Source organism: Hippopotamus amphibius, chromosome 15, assembly GCF_030028045.1.
Source record: "Hippopotamus amphibius kiboko isolate mHipAmp2 chromosome 15, mHipAmp2.hap2, whole genome shotgun sequence".
NCBI lineage: Eukaryota > Metazoa > Chordata > Mammalia > Artiodactyla > Hippopotamidae > Hippopotamus > Hippopotamus amphibius.
The window spans coordinates 33,529,850-33,550,236 of NC_080200.1; positions in this window are offsets into that span (position 1 = coordinate 33,529,850).

Genomic DNA, 20,387 nt, shown 5'->3' on the forward strand with positions numbered 1-20,387 from the left:
GGGTCGGGGCAGCCGGACGCGCACGCAAGAGCCGGCGCGCAGGCCCAAGCGGGCAGCTCAAGCGGCAAGGACCGAGCCGGGCGTCAGACAGCCGCCCCCAGCCCGGAGTCCTGCCCGCGTCCGGAGCCCCAGCGTCTATCGGCGACAGACGCAGAAGAACACCGTGTCAGCACCTATCTGGTGGCAAAAAGGCCCCATTTCCGGCGGAAGAAATCATCGCGCCCGACAGCGGGGCCCACCCACGAGGTTCACGGGGGCCCCCGGAACCTCGGTCCGGCCACCTGCCCCCAACACTTCCCCATCCACACTTGCCCCGGAGCGCCCGGGGCCACCTGGTCGACCCGGGGATGGAGGGGTGGCAGAGTGGGCCGGGGACACGGGGGAGAGGGAGCGGGCTGGGGACGCCCTCCCCGGTCCCCCCACGCGGGCAGGCACCGGTCCATCCGAGTCTCCGGGCCAGGACTTGGTTCCAAGAAAGAAACACAGCACCCCTCCGAGCCGCCTCCGATGAGCGGGCCCCATGAGGGACCACGCCCGGGCCCGGGAGCCCCTCCCCGGGCCACCCAGTATGGCTCGCGCCAGTCCCCACCTCCCGGCCCGGACTCGGGGTGGAGAGCGGAGGGGGGAGACAAAGTCGCGTCCGACGACCGGGACCCACGCGGGCACGCTGACAGGCCGGGTGCACCCTCGCCGGCCACCTGCGCGAGCAGGGGCCGGTCCGTCCACGTCTCCGGACCCATCGGGACTTGAACCCATTTCTCCAGGGAGACGCCCGGAGCCCACGGGGCAACGCACCCAGGCCCGGGCCAGCCTCTCCGGGTCACCGCTGGCGGCCCAGGCCGGTCCTCACCTCTGGAGTCCGGCTCAGAAAACCATCGGCCCGAAAGCATCTGACGACCGGGACGCACGCGCGTCCACCACCGAGCCCGTGGCGGCCTCCACCGGCCTCAACGCTCGGCCCGAGCCGGTCCCCACCTCCGGAGCGGGACGCGGGGGGCACCGGGAAAGGGAGGTGGGGGGGGTCGGGGAACGAACGCTCCCAAGGGCGGCCCAGGAGAAGGCCGGGCCACCAAGTCCCAGGCGCTCCGGGCGCGGCAGACCCTCTCCTCTCCCACCGCGGCGGCACGACCCGACATGGGTTCCCGCGGCCGGAGGGGCACGGGCGCATGCTGGTCGACCCGGCCAGGCGGCCCCTCAGCCCTGGCTCGGGAGCGCGGCGGCAGTCACAGCCCCATAGATCTGCAGGCCCAATCTCAGGCGACAGCAGGAGGCGCCTACGCCTCGGCGCCACCGGGGCTGCCAGCACCAGCGTCGCCCGCCTCCCGGAACTCTGCTTCGGGCCCGGCGGCTGAGTCACAGCCCTCGACAAGGTCGCCGGAGCTCCGGAGGGAAGGGACAATATAAAAGCGGCCGCCAGGTGGCGCCCGACAACCGGCTCGAACGTCCCCGGGCCGGATCCCGGTCGCCGGCCGGCCACCGAGGACGCCGGAGCGCCGGGCCGCCCAAACGCCCGAGCTCCTCCCGGAGCGGGGCGGGCGTCCCGCGCGGCCCCGAGGGGTCCGCCTCGGAGCTAGCTCCCGGCCCGACACGACACGACACGACACGACACGGCGCGTCCCGATCCCCGGCAGCACACGGGGGCGGGGGTAGCTGGCAAGATGCCGCCGGGAGGCTGCCTGGAAGGGGACGCGATTCCAGGCCATGGGGGGGGGGGGGGGGCGCGGGGAATTCCACGGAGACGCCCACAGTGCCACAAGCGAGATCCCCAGCTCCCCGGAGGGTGAGAGGGAGGGAGGGAGGGAGGGAGGGAGGGAGGGAGGGAGGGAAGGCGGGGACCAGCGAAACGAAACCAGGCAAGCGCTCAGAGAACGACGCAGGAACTCATCCCTTCTGGCACGGGGAAGGGCTTTGGAAAGCTGATACGCAGAGCCCGGAAGCTAGAAACGAAAGTAAACATACACTCTGGCCCCACACAAATGGAAACAAACATCTATTTCCGCACAGACCGCGACAAAGTCCAAAGAGAACACATGGGTGCGTGGGTGGGGAACATGCCCTTGAGGTCAGAACGTGGATTTCAAAATGGACTGACCACAGTCACCGGCGGGCGGGGGCAGGGGGGCGGGGAGCAGCGAGTCAACAGCCATCCACTAAAGAAACCGCGTTCCAGGACATCTACACAATGCAACGTGGTGAGTGTGCGTGCGTGCGTGCGTGCGTGCGTGTGTGTGTGTGTGTGTGTGTGCGCGCGCGCGCGCGCGCGTGCGTGTGAGAGAGAGATTTACAGTAAAGGTTCACAGTGACCTGTCGTCCCACCAAAATCAAACCAAGCCAAACTACCAAAAAGTCAAAGTCAAGCTCTGGGACTGCTGTGGCCCTTCAAGGAGTACGTAAAGGCACACACACATGTACGTGTATGCACACGTGTACACGTACAGACACACACACGTGTACACGTACACACACACACGCATCTGAAAACCTCAAGCATGTCCCATAAGAGGTTCCTGTCCAAAACAGGGCAAGGCCTCATGCAACGCAGCCCCCCCAGAACAAGCAACCCGATGGGGAAAGTGGGCAGGAGGCCTGAACAGAGCAGACCAAGACCAGGCATTTTCATCCACAAGGAAACAAAGCCAGAAAAAACCAACAGAAAACAACGCCCACAAAGGAAACAAAGCAACAAGGACGACGACCCCCACCACTCCAACAGCAACCGCAACACAGTTTTCCACTGTCAACAAAGCAACCAACAGTACCTTTCTTGGGGGGTGGGGGCGGGGACAAAACCAAAAGCCAAAGGAAACCTTTCCCTGAAATACAAGAAACAACTGGGGCTGCCTAGCTGGCGCACTGCTTAAGAATCCGCCCGCCACTGCAGGGGACACGGGTTCGATCCCTGCTCCAGGAAGGTCCCACATGCCGCGGAGCAACGAAGCCCGTGAGGCACAACGACTGAGCCCATGTGCCGCAACTCCTGAAGCCCCCGTGCCTGGAGCCCGTGCTCCGCACCAAGAGAAGCCACTGGCAATGAGGAGCCTGCGCACCACAACGAAGGGGAGCCCCCACTCACCGCAACGGAAAGAAAGCCCGCGCACAGCAAAAAAAGACCCAACGCAGCCCATCAAATACAGAACCATTTTTTTTTTAAATGGAGGGTATGATAGAAAGCGCTGGCATTTCTCTGCACAAGCATACACGGCCAGGCCCAGGATCTGGAATCGCGACAGCAAGTTCCAAACGGCAGAGGAAAGTGGCTCCTGACGGGACACCTATTTTTCACGCTGAGAGAGACCACCACCATGTCATGCTGGAGGACTCAGAGATATCACCTGGCGCCTGACAGAATGGCTCCCCGACAACAGATGACACTACGGAAAACAGCACAGAAGTCCCTGAAAGCACTGCACCAACAACTACCACGTGACCCAGCAACTCCACTACGTGCCCACCGAGGGGGTGAGGGTGACACATACATACACGTGTATGTGTATCCACACCTATCCCTATGTAGCCATAGTTAGGGACATACCGATAGCGCTCTCTGTGTGCATACGTCTCTACCTAGTCACACACAGGCGCGCGCGCGTTTATGACTCAACCCTACCAGGGAATGAGGTCTTGCCATCCGCGGAAACATGGAGAGACCCAGAGGGTATTGCGCTACACAAGATACCTCAGGTCGCGAGACTATCATGTCTGTGAAGAACGTACACAGCAATACACACACATGAACACAAAGAAGGAACCGCAAACAGGTTCCTCGACACCTAAAAGGAACAAATGGGGGGTGGCCAGAGGAGGGAGGGAGGGGGGAAGAGGGAGACGAGTGCAATAGGTGAGGGAGAGGAAGCGGTGCCCACTTCTAGTTATGAAATAAACAACTCACTCGCAGGATGTCATGTACAGCAGGCGGAATAGAGTCCATCCTACTGTCATGACATCGAATGGTGACAGACAGTAACGAGACTTATCACGGAGATCCCTGGGCCATGTGTAAACATAGCCACTCGCTAGGGTATACACCTGAAAACCAATATACTCTTGTCAGTCTGTTAGACTTCCATTTTAAAAGGGCGGGGGGAGGAGGGAGGGAGGGGGGAGGGGGGCAGAGAAAGGAGCAAGAGGAAGAGGAGGGTGGTGGGGGAGGAGGAGGAGGGGGGGGAGGAGGAGGAGGAGGAGGAGGAGGAGGAGGAGGAGGAGGAGGAGGAGGAAAAAGATGGCTTGCCTTGAAGAAATCAACAAAAGGAAAGAGCGAGAGAGACAGAGACAGAGGCAGAGAGAGACGCGAAATCAAGAGTGGACACTCAGGTGACTGCAAGAGTTAAGGGAGATTAAGACAAGAAACAAACTCCCAACAGTAGTTTGGTAAGTCCAAAATCAAGATTTGGATATCATGCTGGCATCAAGCACCAACCCTTCTAAATGGACACAAAGACACACAGGCCTCCCTCACTTGGGGCGGGGGGGGTCGTCAGGACCAGGAAATGACCATGCAAGCGGAAGCTGGAAAAGGCAACCTTGTTCATCCACGGCGGAAACATACCATGGTCCCACAGCATTCAAAACATTGTATCAAAACATGTACAAACGGCTCTTCCTCACTCCCAATGAAAACTGCAGAGAACGTCCAAAACAGCCAACGTGTGATTTGCTTAGCAGATTGTCATGGAGAGCCTCGACCAGAAAGCATCGCTTTCGGTTTGTAACATCATAGGAACAGCAGTCTCAACAGCGCTTGCCTTCTTGGCGCAGTATCATTTCTACGCCTGGATACACAGTCCTACTTTGGGGTGGGGGGGTGGGGGTGAGGGAGCCCTGCCAGCAGTTCCTATTTTTCAAAGCAGACCTCTTCCCCCTCCCCCCAACCACCACCACCATTTTTCTTATTTTTTTTCTCTTTCCTCTGGTCTCAGGTTCTGCCCAATCCAGTCCACTGGCCTCCATCCCAGGCCACTGTGGGCTGTGTGTACAGATTTGCAAGATGAAGACAGTTCTCCCCAGAGAACCGGGCAGCCGCCCGGCTGAGATCTAAAAACCGATCTGCTCATGCAGTTCCACTTTTTCTTTTTCTCTTTTAAATGGGCTTCTTTCTGTCAAGGAGAAGATTTCCAAATCAAAAGGAGACCGAAAGATTTCTAGGTTCCACAGCTTCAGGATTCCATGGATCGGGGGTGTCAAAAAGTCTGCGCAGGGCCTTCAGTAAAGGCCGTCTTTCTCAGCGCACACAAGTCAACCCGAGACCAAGGCAACCTGAGGGCAAAACCCCTCGCTTGATTTCATTTCTCCCATTAGGCCCCGAACATCAGAGCGCGTGTGACAGAGAGAGAGAGACAGAGAGAGACAGAGACAGAGACAGAGACAGAGACAGAGACAGAGAGACAGAGAGAGAGAGAGAGAGAGAGAGAGAGAGAGAGAGAGAGAGAAACCCCACAAAAGAGAAACAAACGAAAACCCCAGCAAAGGTTCCATACATTGTTCGCCAGGATTGGAAGTGATGACGTCGTTGCGGGGGAGGGGGAGAATTATGCGGAGGGCACTTGCAAACCTCGCGGTTGCAGCCAGCAGGTGCTGACAGATACGTTTTTGAAACCGGCTGGCGGCGCCCTTGAGCTTCCTACGGTTCTGACCATACCCGTTCTCAGGGAGGTGGCTGTGGAGCCCAGGATAGGCCACGCCAAAATGCACCTCCGTGGCACAGTGATCATTTGGCGTGACGGTGACCTCAAGCAGGCGGCCAACACAAGAGGGACCCTCGGGCTCTTCTTTGTGTCTCCCTGAAAGCGAGACATCCATCTCTCTCTCGGGTGAAAGGCGCACTCCCTGCATCTGCACCTGGAGTTAGGAGGACGCTCCGATCCCCAAAGTAGGGAATTCATTGGGGCCGAGAAGCCTAGGGAGACAGACACTGTGACTTCTTTCAGGGACCCCCCCCAAGCCCAAACTCTGTTTAGATTCTTCCTTCCCTCAGGGCGCACCCGAAAGCTAAGTCTCTCGGTCTGATCCCTGTCTCACACATGTACTGTCCCTTGGTCTACACAGTCGAAAAGCTGCCCGCCTCAGCCACTTCTCACGGCTAGAAGGTAAAACAACAACAACAACAACAAACGAACACGTGTTCCCGCTCCCGCTTCCTCTATCCGCCTTGAGTCCATGTTAGGATGAGTCCAGCCACGAGGACTCAAGAGGGGCAGAGGGGGAGATTTCCCCCTCCCCCAAACAGGAAGGGGTCTGGAACTCTCTTCCCAGTGGCCACCCAGCTCAACTCTGGGTGCCTGAACCCTAGTTTGCCTCCTTTCGAGTTTTAAATGCTCTTCCCTGGGTTAGAATCACAAGGAGAGATGCTCACGCATGTATGTCTTCCAAGTTTTACGTGACATGGGGCAGCCCTCCTAAGAAAGCAAAGAAAGACTCAGAGAAGTGGCAACACCTACAATCTCTTCGGTTCTGCTGAGGAGAGGGAGGAAATCTGGGAAAGTAACTATACTATGGCCCGGGCTGGCGGGCGCCGGGGTGGGGGGGGTGTTAAGGGAGCTAAAGGAGGATGAGATTTCTTAGAAACTCATTCTTAGGCACAGAAACATTGGATGGATGCGGGACCCCACCTCTTCTTTTCCCTTGTGTTGGGAAGATCATTTGGCTCCTGCCAGCTGGGGTTTCATGCCCCCACGAATCATCAGGCGAGTGCTCCGGAGAAAAGAGCGAGAGCACAGGTCAGGAGAACATGGAGAAGATGGCTGCCGGATGCCCGGGGCCACACGGATGTCTTCGGGGGCACAGGCACGTCCACGATCTGTGGACCATGTCTACGGCAGATTGGGTGTGTAGGTCATTTTGAACAGGCTCCCATCCACCTGCCCTCATTGGGGTCCTGTCTCCAGCTCCCCTGAGCGGTGCCGTCACGGCCAGGTGAAGACAGGGCTCCTCCAGGGGCGGGCCCGTGCCAGAGAAAGGGAGACGGCAGTGAAGTCATCGAGCTTCGGGTACTTCTACCAGAGTGACTCTCCTTCATCAAGTCCCCGGCAGGTGGAGGGACACGTCTTTCTGACACGGTGGGGCCAGGGGAGGCTTAGAAAAAGGCTTCTGACAACCGCACCATCAAGTATGAGCTCTCCGTTTCCTTGACGGAAGAGTCCCCCACTCTCCCAAGTGGTAGAGCTAGGAACGGGCCCCTCGGGTCCCATCTTACACGTGAGAATGACATGCTGACTTTACCCCTCTTCAAGGCGGAGTTTGTAAAAGGTCAGCCCTGGAGGAAGGACCCAGCTTGTCAGTCCTCTCATGCTATCATCCAAGCCGAGGAGAGCCGTGCCAGGCCTCCACGGAAGGAATACGGCGGTCGGCTGCCTTTGGAGAAGATGGCTCTGTGAGCAGCAGCGTGGAAACCAACCGAGAAGCAGGGGCCACTCTAGAGGCCAGCAGGGTCCTTAGGGGCCCAGCCAGGCCAGGCCAGGCCAGGATGGAGAGAGGGGATGGAGCCGGACCTTTGAGGCCCTAGCCTCCACAGCACCTGGGATTCTGCTGGGATTCTTGAGAAACTCGCTCCACATTCTAGAAGGGCCTGCGTGTCAGAAAGATACGAAGCCATACTTTCCTTAAAGAGCACCTGCCCTCAGGAAGTGGCACTCAGCACGCTCGCTGGTGATGGGCCAGACACACCCATAGACACTCAGGTTCCAGGGAAAAGCTTTGCTCAGCTCTTTCTCCCCTTGCGTCCTCAAAACACAAAGCCATCGCTTCCGGATACCAGGGAAGCTCTCAGGTAGGTTTGTGCTGGGGCGGGCGCCAACTAGAACTGTGAAGAGGGGAGATCGGAGCCGCAGAAGCTCTGGGGCCCCGAGGAAAGACGCCGCCGCCGATCCACCTCTCGCACCTTCCTCTCAGCGGGAGGGCCAGGGACTCTCCCCCCGCACAGGATCCTGGCCACACACGAGGGAGGGCCCACACCCACTGTCCTGCTCCTCTTTGCCTGGGGTGGGTTCAGAGACACTGGACTCGGCTCATCCCTCTCCACAGCGGCGCGTCCCTCTCCACAGCCGTGCACGGCAGGCAGCAGAGCAGAAGAACAAGAGCTGGCATCGTCCACCGTTCCCAGAGCTGCTCCATTCCCGTCCACGCGCATCCGGATGGGGCGCACAGACAGGGCGCCCGTCCTGAGGTCACCGTGTCGCTCCAGGTGCGGACTCCCGAGATGGTGACATCTCGGTCGAGGAGACCGTCCCCTGTGAGACCACAGGCTTGGCAGTATTGCCGAGAGCATGCTTCGTGGGCCATCTGCAATTCCATGTCACCGGAAACATACCGTGTCAAACTTGTGCTCGGCCTCCAAGTCAAAGGGCTGCCTGAGGACTTTGACCGACAATTCCAGTTGCTCCTGGCCTAAGAGACACAACTTCTCCCAAGAAAACAAACCGTAACACAATGTAAAGTCTGACCTACCTCCAGACGCGTGTTTGACGTGGCACGGCCATGTCCGGAGGCTCATGTGACTTCCATGCGGGGGCAGCCTGGGAACCGCCTTTCTGAGTCTCCCCCTCCCCGTGCGACCCCAGGGTAGGGCTGGTGCGAAGAGAACGCTGGATGGGATGTAGGCATTGGAAGTGAAGCCACAGCCAAGGCTCTCTGCAGGCTGTCGCCATCCCACACGGTGACAGGTGGGCACAGAGGTGCAGGGTGGAAGGCTGTCCATCCACACATACACACACACACACACACACACCCACCCACCCCCGCCGCCCTGCGTCTGGCTAGTGTTCCCAGCTGGTGCCCCCTGGACGACAGTGGCCCAGGCCACTCCTGGCTGCCTGGCCGCAGATCCACCGAGGGACAGCTGTGCCTTCCCCCGAGTCTCTCCATGTCTCCCCTGTGGCCCCGCACATCGGTGGCTACCTTTCCCTGTGGGCGCTGACAGCTCCATCGGCACTGCCACCTCCGCCACTGCCACCGGGCACTCAGAGGACTGAGAGCCACAGCCTTCCCTCCCCTCCCCTCCTCCGCAGCCCAGCCCAGCCCTGCCCTGCCCAGCTGCTCCCAGGCCTCTGGAAGGTCCAGTTCCTAGAACGAGGTCTTCATTCCTGTGACTCCCACGGTGTCTCTGCTTCCATGACACAGACCGGCTATGTTGTCCCGACAGTAGGACACACACAGAAACCCTGTGTGAAAATCATGAGGCTGACAGCATCATTCGTCATCTGAGACAGAAAATCAATACAGATATCATATTAAATACACATAATTATACGTAGGGGTGTGTGTGTGTGTGTGTGTGTGTGTGTGTGTGTGTGTGTGTGTCTGTCTGTCTGTCTGTCTGTCTGTCTGTCTGTCTGTATCTCACTGCAGTATTCACACAAGCATTGCCAGCCAAGCAGAACCTCAGGTCTCTGTGATAATTGTCCCTGGGGATGTTCTGCCGACTGTCACGCAGAGACCGTCGTTGTACGGAGACACAGGTAAAGACGTGTGTTTGTCAAGACAGGAGAACACAGAAAACACATCCTGTTTCACAGGGATGAACTAGTGTCATGATGCCAACCTGGGGACACGGGCGCCCGTTCATGCTCCTGGCCAGGCCCTGCAAGCATTAGGGGACCATCGCTTCTGTCCTTGTATGGGCCGCTCACTGCACCGAGTTCTTAGTCACCTCACGTAGCCCTCACCGCAAATCCACACCTTGAACGTGGTCCTCCTTCCTCATCGCCACCGCCACCACGTTCCTCCTGGTCTCTTTAAACGCGCACGCGTCCCTGGTGGGTGGGGTAAGGAGCCAGCTCCCCCCACCCCACCCCACTCCGGTGCCTGCCTGCCTGCCTGCCTGCCTGCCTGCCTGCCTGCCTGCGTGCGTAGAGTAGAAGCAGGGAATGTTCTGTCGTTCCCCCTTCCCAACCCGCGAACGAAGGAAACCTTCGTGTATCTTTCTATACTTTATGTGCTGTCGCCTACATGTGTTCCCCCATTTTTCTTTATCCACAAGAGCTCCCTGCAGTCCCCACTCTCTGTATGAACGGCATTCACACACGTCCAAAGTGAATTTATTTCAGCTTCTATCGGGTGGCATATCCAGATAGATCCTTTAGGTCAGGAAGCACAGAAACACAGCCAAGTCGAGTGAGTGCTGAACCAGAGTCATTTAGGAATCCTATGAGGTGACCAGTGTGGAAGGAGCATGTGTTCCAAGGCACTTCTTTTGATGTCTTAGGTTTACCTAGCCAGCAATGCAGATCCCATGAAAGTGGGCAGAGATCTTTTCTCCATAGGCTCTCCTGTTACGGAACGCAAGTGTGTTCCCGTGCCCACGGACGACACACAGTGAGGCCAAACAAGGGGACACGTCAGAGTTTGGGGCAGGGGAAGGTTTCTAGCATGGCCGAGCAAGGGGAGGGTGGGAATCTTTCTTTTCCAGAAAAGTTAGAACTTCTCTCAAGTTGCATGGGCCCAGAAAATGCTTTCTCCTCTTCGATCATCAGTCAAGGAAAGGTAGCACCTGGTTTTTCACGAGGAGATTTTCTTCCTAATTCCAGTTATCTTATAAAATAAAGAAGAAAAATTATGTTAATGTTTCACATAAGCGTCCAGGACTATTTCACTTCCATGATTTGAAGAAATGTTATTTTCTCTCCAACTGACACTGTCCTTGAAGGACCAAGCTAAACTTCTAAGGAGCCAAATTCCAAATAATTTTGAGACTAGGAAATACAAAGTGTAGTGTCATAGATTGATTGATGGATCCATTGATTTCATCAGACAGCAGTCATCACTTCTAAGATTATTCGAACACCACTAACGTTTGGGTAACAAAGTTGAGATGTCTGCGCTCGAGCACGTGCGCGCGCGTGTGTGTGTGTGTGTGTGTGTGTGTGTGTGTGTGTGTGTGTGTGTGTGTGACTCATAAGGGGATGTTTTCCATAGCTGTGCACTATGGCACTGCAGGATCTCTGGTTGCTGAGTACCCAGAGGTGGAAGCCCCGATACAGAGCTTGGACTGTGAAGTTATGCATGGGTTCTCAATGGTGTGTGTGGGGTCGGCCCCCCTAATCCCCCATGTTGGTTGTTCAACGGTCAACTCTAATATATAGATCAGAGAGGATATCATCCATGTGCTTCATATGAATAACTTTCCCAAATAATCTTTATCTTTTTCAAAGGAAGACATCCTGTAATCCATTTCATAAGATGCTATTGGGAACCTACTCCCCCAGCATGTGAATTATCCCTACAGAGCACAAGATCCCTGAGAAGGAGGAGCCCTGGACGCTGAGACACCAGGAAAGTAGGCTTTTAGATGATATTTTCTGCTTCTCATGAGATGACGGTGTCTACTGATCCTATTCAAGTGTGTAAAATGAGAGCCCCCTGGCAAGGATCAGCAGAAGGTCTTTGCTGCTGGGCCCTGGGCTCTTCCTTTCAGTGGGGAGGCCAAGAGCCTCAAGAAGGAAGGAAGGAAGGAAGGAAGGAAGGAAGGAAGGAAGGAAGGAAGGAAGGTAGGTGGGAGGGAGGGAGGGAGGGAGGGAGGGAGGGGAGGGTTTGCCCGGTGCCATCAGGCCCGTGTGTCACCCTAAAGAGAAGGGCAGCCATCGCCACTGCTGGAATCATGTCCCCATTTCCTGGGCAGGACATTCAAGAAGGCCTCCTCCTGTGTGTTTCGTGCATCACCTCGACGGTGCCCCCAGGAATAGTCACCGGAGGGAACTGTGCAGCTGAGCCAACCTGCCTGGGAACACGGCCTCCTTCCTTTAAGAAGTGGAAAACTCGCCCAGTGCTCTCTCTGTTGTTGTTTTTCCGGTCCTTATCCTTGTCCTTGTCGTCGTCATCGTTACTGTTGTTAACAAGTGAATGAGAGTGAGTCAGAAAGAGAAAAACAAATATTGTATATTCACACATATATGTGGACTGCAGAAAAATGGTACACATCAACTGGTGTGCAAGGCAGAAAGAGAGACACAGATGTAGAGCACAAACATATGGACACCAAGTGGGGAAAGCGGGGAGGGTTGGGGGGGAATGAATTGGAAGATTGGGGTACCAAATTGTACACTCTAAATATATACAGTTTATTGTAAAACATGAAAAGAAAAAAAGTTAAGAAAAAGTGAATGATGCCTCCGTCTAGAGGAATACTTGGCAGTTATTATGTTCAGGACCATTTCTTTTTCTGCCATTGATGGAAAACTCCTTGGATCCCGTTAGCATTTATGGATTCAAGGAGTGCAGTTCTTCATAGGTTCTGTCACGTCGTTAGGAGGGGAATCCTCATCAAGTTGCTTCAACCAGGACTATGTGTCCTTCAGATGCGGAGATGGAAATGAATGGTGCTCTGCGGGGCGGTGGGGGGGCGGGGGCGCGATGATAGGCACCCAGGACTCCTTCCCCCAGGCCTCCTTTTGTTCCCTCACTGCTTCCTGGAGAAGGGACACCCCCCCCCCCCACGCACACACCGTCTAGGTGTGCTATTTGCTGTCCATAATTTCCCGTGCCCTTTGGGCATGGCTGATAGAGACGGACATGAAGCAGCAGGACGGCAAGCTGGCACCTGGGCCTAGGGAAGTTTCACAAGTGAAATATCAGAACTGGAGCTGGGACAGACATGCCTCCCCTTCCCGGGGCCGGGGGGGGGGGGGGGGGGTGCGGAAGCTGGGCTGGGGGAGCTGGAGACGAGGGGCACAGAGAGAGGCAGGGAAGGGAGGCCCCACGTGGGCCTGGGAGAGACGGGGATGGGGAGGGCGGGGCGGTGGGGGGCAGGGGGCCACTGCTGACCGGCCTGGGTTCGGGTTCCCTGTCCCCCGTCCTGCTGAGAACGTGCCTTTGCTTCCTGCCCTCAGGTGTGCGAGAGGAGCACGTTTCTTTTCAATAAAGACCAATACATCATGTCACACTATGTTTGGTTTTGCTTGTTCATGTTCCAGACGAGGCCAACGAACTCTCCCAGGGGAGGTGTGGGTACAAAGGATCTGACAGGATGGGAGGGTGCGGGTCTGCGCATGGGCCAAGAAATCCAGAAAATCTGTCGTAGCTGAGACTCAGGCCTTTTTCAGAAATAGGCCAAGAGAGTTCAGCTTTGACCATTCCCTGCCAAGCAGTCATCACAGGTGCTTCCTGGAAGGGATTGAGTTGCAGAAACCAGCGTGGCCCGCAGCCCTCAGGCCTCAGCCCGGCAGGCAGGCAGGCAGGCAGCGGCTATTGTCTGTTGGTCCCGCCCCCGCCCCCGCCCCCGCCCCCGCCCGCTTCTCCACCGCTCGCTCCTTCCCAAGTCGCCAGGGCTGATAGTTGCCGGGAGAGGGGGAGGGGAAGTCCGGACGCTTCATTCCGCAGGGCCTTGTTCAATCGCTTCATTCAAATGCAGAATGCTCTCCGGTCAGATCGGGAGCCTTTGACTTTGCCTCGAGCTCCCCTTTATCGAACGGCTTTTTTTTTTCCTTCCCCAATTTCCCCACCCTTAGGCTGCCCCCTCCAAACTGCAGGGAGGGAGGGAGGGAGGGAGGGAGGGAGGGAGGGATGGGTGAAGGTTGTGTGAGAACTTCTCCTTGTCTCAGGCAAATAGGAGTCCCCTCTTTTTCCTAACCCAGGAAACCCCACTAAACCATTTGAGAATCACGGACATGCGTGGAAGCAAACGTCTTAACTTGAGATCGTGCTCTGCTGTGGGAGGACAGAAAGGAGGGCCAGAATGTCCGGTCTTGTGCTGTCCAGTTCTTAAGCGACTTGAATTCAAGGAGACACATTTTGGGGCGGCCTACTCTGAACATATTGAAAGCTGACCTGGTGACTGTGTGTGTGTGTGTGTGTGTGTGTGTGTGTGTGTGTGTGTGTGTGTGTGTGTGTGTGAGGGAGAGGGAGATGGAGGGAGGGAGGGAGGCGGGGAGGGAGGGAAAGGGAGAAAATAGGTTAGTAGAGGCCTCCATTTCATGGAAACTGTTTCTGAGTTCTGAGAACAGGTCGGTTCTGTGAAACAGTTATCATATCTCCTCTCAGGAGGCAGTGATGTTGATGGGCTCCCAAAAACTAGGCCTGTGGTGCAAGCAATCAGGTTATTTCCTAAGAGGCACTTGTATGGAAACCAAAGGAAGACAAAGGTCCATCACTGGAGCCGATTATAAACCAGTGGGGGGGGGGGGGGGAGCGTGTGGGGGGCGGTGTCAGTGAAGAAGATTTGTAGATGTTAGGGTGGAAGCAACTTTAGCAGTTTGAAATGGCTGTGATGATGTCGGGTGTTTGGTTCGACTTTCAGACTGGCTCTCACAGAAACAGGCACCAGGATGGTTTCCACAGGAGCTGTGGTGGCCATGTCTCTAAAGTTTTCACCAAGTCCTCCAGCTTCGGTCTGTAGGGCTTCAGGCAAAGGGCCGTTTTCGTTGTCAGTGATGCCAAGTCAAAAGGGTGGGCGAAAGTGGGAAACATTCATGGAGAGAGTTGTAGCCAGATATTGGGGGCAACTTGAAAGACTTCAGGATCCAGTCCGGTTTTCAGGTGAAAAGCAACACCCTAAGGAAAATGAATAGCACCAGAATCTCATATCCACAAGTGTGTATTCCCGTTTTATGGAAACGTAACGTGGGCCTCTAAGGAACGCGTGCAAGTGACTCTCTTGCCAAAGAAATAAGGAGCCTCACGGAGAGTTTCTGAATTCTGGACGGAGCAGGTAGGGAGAAAAAGAGAAGTGATTCCATTTTGCTGACAAGGGTACTGGCCTCTAAGGAACGCGTGCAAGTGACTCTCTTGCCAAAGAAATAAGGAGCCTCACGGAGAGTTTCTGAATTCTGGACGGAGCAGGTAGGGAGAAAAAGAGAAGTGATTCCATTTTGCTGACAAGGGTACAAGTCACCAAATGGATGTCCAACTTTTAAAATAAATTGGGTTTTGTTTGTTTTCATTTTCCCTTGTAGCTGGAAAAGAAAAGATTTCACAATCCGTCCTGTTCTCTCTCTCTCTCTCTCACTCAGGTTAGGAGATTCTTTTCTGTTTGAAATAATGGAAGCATTTATAATGTCGTGCAGTTTCAGGTGTACAGCACAGTGATTTAGATAGAAAGATAGGTAGATAGATAGATAGATATAGATTCTGTTTCAGATTTTTTTTCTCTTACAGGTTATTACAAAGTATTGAGTATAGTTTCCTGTGCCAAGTCGTAAGAGCTTGTTGATCATCCACTTTACGTATAGGAATGTGTATATGTTCATCCCAAGCTCCTAAGGTATCCGCACCCTGCCCCCCCCCCCCGCCCCCAGCGGCTTCCCCAATCAGTCCTATTGTAGACAAGTAGTCATACACACACTATCATCCTAGTCCTCAGTTCATTCAGCCCCACGTAGGTCACTCGTTCTTCTCGGAGTCCAGTTTTCCCATCGGCCCTGTCAATCTTGCCTGATGATTGAGCGTGACTGGAAAAGTGATGGTCCCAAGAAGTTTGCAAGAGCTTTTGTGAAGGCTCATAGGACTTGCCCAGCGAAGTGGGTGCCTTGATCACTGCAGGCTGTGGAAGGTATACCCAAAGTGGCAAACACAATTTTTTTTTAACCGTCTCTATGCCATGGTGAGGACAGAAGGCTTGCAGCAAGGGAAGGCTTCAACCCACATGGAAACCATACTCACCGTCACAGGAACGTTTGGATGACCCTTACTACGTGCCAGTGGAGTGAAGTCCAGTGGCCGGGGCTCAGGGGTTCCTGAGAGAGGAGGTCTGACGCCTCTGGGGACAAAGAGAATTGTTTTCCCCCAGGGTGACAAGCATGACAGGTCAGCCATTGCAGGTAACCTGTAGAAATCTTCCCACCAGCATCTATTTACAATTGGAGCCATTCGAAATGCACCAAGGTGGGTGGCGGAATGCGGGGGGCGGCGGGGACCTGGGGGGGGGGGTGAGGTTCCCCAGGAAGCCTGAGACATGGAGACCCAGTGGCCGGCCGGGCTGCTGCCCCTCTCTGGGGTCTGCTGTCCCTCTCTGGGGTCTGCTGTAGCCCCGACCCTCTGTTGAATGGACAGAATGGAATTGATCCACGTGTGGCCCCCCCCCACCCCCCATCATCTTTCAAGAGGCTGTTGTTGCCGCCTCGGCATGAAACTCGGGTGGAATATCTCCTTGATACTGGGCTCAGTCCCTGTCGTGTGAGCCTCCATTTGGACGACCGAAAACCCTGTATGCCAGGGCAGAGAAGAAGGATCCCATCATTTCCAGAGCAGCTGGAACACACCCGTGTATAGACACAAGCCAAAGAAGGCTTCACGTTCCTTCCTCTTCGACAACGCTTCCCATGTCAGGAAACCTCTCCAGGAAGCCTACTCCGTTTCATGGCTCTGCTTTCGAAGGAGAGAGAACACATTCTTGAGCTAGGCCCTCTCCTCTTGGATCCTCTCTCAACATGCATTCTAAGTGCAAAAGACTTCATGTGTCATTCGGTTTGGGGGCAAATGTGTCCAAAATACCCCAACGAGTGTAAAACAGTTAGATAGGTCACTGGGGAACAGTGCCTCCTTAGCCACGTCACCCACATCCCAGGGAAAGACTTGCTAGGCAAAGAGAGAAGCCTCTTTCCTTGTGAGCCAACCCTGGCTCTTTGAATATCAAGAGGACTAAGTCCACGTGAGTCCCCCAAGACCTGATAAAGGTAACCTAGAAAAGAAGTGATGATTTTTAGAAGACATAAGCCTGCCTGCCTGCCTGCCTGCCTGCCTTCCTTCCTTCCTTCCTTCCTTCCTTCCTTCCTTCCGGAAAAAGGAAGGAAAGCTTTCTCTCTCATGACGGAGAGAGCAGAGCAATAGAAGAAACACCCAAGCCCGAGCCCAAAGTTGGCCTTTTTCACCGAGAGACAGAAAACTGAATTCTAGTTTTGCACTGGTTTCCTGTTGATACGAACACTCATGTGTGTCCTTGAATCCATCCTCATCTTAAGCAGTCCTGACCACGGTTCCCATTCCTTTCCGAAGATTCTTCTCCTCAGAAACCTTTTCCAATCGCCTGTGCCCAGTTTTAGCTTTTCCCTTGTGTCCTTTGTTTCCCATTTCGAAATGACTAGCTTTAGGACCGAAATGTCTTTTTTTCCCTCCCCCAAACCTTATCTGCATACCTTCTACCTTGCCTCCCCCCTCCCCACACTCCCCAAAGAGGTCCTCTTCCTACAATGAGGATGGCGACCTCGGGTAGCTTGGACCACACACGTTCCTTCTTTAGGATGCCTCATCCTTGGACATTTGTCACCGCCCCCCCCCGCCCCCCACCCCACCCCACCCCACCCCACCCCACCCCACCCCAATCCAATCCAATGAAAGTAAGGAAGCCAACCACAGTGACCCGTGTGAACATGGACTGCCTTGTAGAAGTCCAGGCTCCTGCCTAGTTTGTGGTTTCCCTAAAGCGCAAGATCTGTGTAGGCATGGAAGCACGCATATGCTCCAACTCTCCGGAGCAGGGAGACCCTTAGGCTTGTGGAGCTAGGGACGTTTCAGCATTTTCCCTTCTTTGGAGATGATGTAGACAGGCTGCTGAATGTCCATTCTTTCATGGCACTCAGTCCACCCCTAAACCTAGAGATGTTGGAAAGTCTTGAAGTCGGCCTATGGAAAAGAGTTCTTGTGGAAGACGTTCCCTTACACATTCTCCTCATCTCGTCCACACTTCTGTCCTCTGTGTGTTATGAGCGGTCCCACTTGGATGATTCGTGATTTCTTAAGACAGGAAAGCAGTCAGTCCTCATCTCTACACCTCCCGGCCGCCCCCTCCACCACCCTGTTCCCGTGAGAGATTTTCTTCCTGCTTTCAGACGGGAGAAGGAAAGGAGGGTCCGTGTTCCCCTCCTGTTGTCACCTCGCATGGCAAAATCTCCCTATGCCACGGAGGCCCATTTGGGGGCGGTGTCCTGCGGGCCCGAAGACCTTCCGAGTCAACCTCAAGGAGGATGAGGATGTTCTCTCTTGCCACCGAACCGGTGAACCCGATGGCCTTCTAAGCAATGATGTCTCATCAGCCCACCCCACCCGTTTCACACAGAACGGAACAGCCTCTCCTGGATGACTCGGAGCAGGGGAGTTCCTGGGTCTGTCAGAGAGGGCCCTCTGCTGGCGGTGGGTGAAAAAGCACTGCACAGGACAGGAGGTGTTCGTGGTGTCCTTGGGAAGGAAAGGCGGGGGGGCATTTTATTCTTGGAAAGCTTATGCTGGCCCAGGATGTACACTATGAAAGATGATGCGACCTCATTTGGGGCGGGCACCAGAGGAGGGAGACGCGGGGCGGGGGGGGGGGGGGGGGGGGGGGCGGGGAGGTGTAGAAACGCATAAAAGCGGTCCTACCTTAAATGAATAAAAAAATAACAAGCAATATAACATGTACAATAAAATAGAGCACACGCAAAGGAAACGAAGGCAAAGTACAGGAAACGAAGAGAAAAATGCAAAGCCTATATACAGTGCTTCCATGTTCCTCATTCAATCAGCTTGGTGCAGGAATCTCCAGGAGATGAACAGCAAGCATACACGGGTCAAGCGGCGGCCGCGGGTCCACCGGCAGCCCGGGGCTGCGCAGCCCGAGTCCGCGCGTGCTGTCGCTCGGCGGCCGGCGGGCCGGGTCTCTGGGCGCCCGCGGCCCGAGGGTCGCTCGGCGGCCGGCGGGCCGGGTCCCGGGCGCGCGCGGCCCGAGGGTCGCTCGGCGGCCGGCGGGCATGGTCTCGGGCGCGCGCGGCCCGAGGGTCGCTCGGCGGCCGGCGGGCATGGTCCCGGGCGCGCGCGGCCCGAGGGTCGCTCGGCGGCCGGCGGCCCGGGTCCCGGGCGCGCGCGGCCCGAGGGTCGCTCGGCGGCCGGCGGCCCGGGTCCCGGGCGCGCGCGGCCCGAGGGTCGCTCGGCGGCCGGCGGGCATGGTCTCGGGCGCGCGCGGCCCGAGGGTCGCTCGGCGGCCGGCGGGCATGGTCTCGGGCGCGCGCGGCCCGAGGGTCGCTCGGCGGCCGGCGGCCCGGGTCTCGGGCGCGCGCGGCCCGAGGGTCGCTCGGCGGCCGGCGGCCCGGGTCTCGGGCGCCCGCGGCCCGAGGGTCGCTCGGCGGCCCGCGGCCACGGAGCCTGCAGGCCGCTCGGCGGCCCGGGTCCCGGGCGCCCGCAGCCCGAGGGGCGCTCGGCGGCCGGCAGCCCGCGGCCTGCAGGCCGCTCGGCGGCCCGGCTCTCGGGGAGCCCGCGGCGCGAGGGTCGCTCGGCGGCCCGCGGCCACGGAGCCTGCAGGTCGCTCGGCGGCCCGCGTCCCGGGCGCCCGCAGCCTGAGGGGCGCTCGGCGGCCCGCGGCCACAGAGCCTGCAGGCCGCTCGGCGGCCCGGGTCCTGGGCGCCCGCATCCCGAGGGGCGCTCGGTGGCCGGCGGGCATGGTCTCGGGCGCCCGCGGCCCGAGGGTCGCTCTGCGGCCGGCAGCCCGCGGCCTGCACGCCGCTCGGCGGCCCGGGTCTCGGGGAGCCCGCGGCGCGAGGGTCGCTCGGCGGCCGGCGGCCCGGGTCTCGGGCGCCCGCGGCCCGAGGGTCGCTCGGCGGCCGGCGGGCATGGTCTCGGGCGCCCGCGGCCCGAGGGTCGCTCGGCGGCCCGCGGCCTGCAGACCGCTCGGCAGCACGGGCGTGGAGGGCCTGGGACCGCCGCCGTGCTGGTTACCCGGCGGTACGGGACGGCGCGGCCTGCTGGTTGACCGGGGTCCCGCGGGCCCGCGGGTCCACCGGCAGCCCGGGGCTGCGCAGCCCGAGTCTGCGCGTGCTGACGGTCTCCCGGCGGCCTGGCTCTCGGGGGCACGCGGCCCGAGGGTCGCTCGGCGGCCGGCAGCCGGCAGCCGGCAGCCGGCGGCCTGCAGGCCGCTCGGCGGCCCGGGTCTCGGGGAGCCCGCGGCACGAGGGTCGCTCGGCGGCCCGCGGCCACGGAGCCTGCAGGCCGCTCGGCGGCCCGGGTCCCGGGCGCCCGCATCCCGAGGGGCGCTCGGTGGCCGGCGGGCATGGTCTCGGGCGCCCGCGGCCCGAGGGTCGCTCGGCGGCCCGCGGCCACGGAGCCTACAGGCCGCTCGGCGGCACGGGTCCCGGGCGCCCGCGGCCCGAGGGGCGCTCGGCGGCCGGCGGGCCGGGTCTCGGGCGCGCGCGTCCCGAGGGTCGCTCGGCGGCCGGCGGCCCGGCTCTCGGGGAGCCCGCGGCCCGAGGGTCGCTCGGCGGCCGGCGGCCCGGGTCTCGGGGAGCCCGCGGCGCGAGGGTCGCTCGGCGGCACGCGGCCACGGAGCCTGCAGGCCGCTCGGCGGCCCGGGTCTCGGGGCGCCCGCGGCCCGAGGGTCGCTCGGCGGCCCGCGGCCTGCAGGCCTCTCGGTCGCCCGGGTCTCGGAGGGGCACGCGGCCTGCTGGTCGGCCTGCGTCCCGCGGGCCCGAGGTCGCGCGGCCTGCTAGGCGACCGGGGGCCCGTGT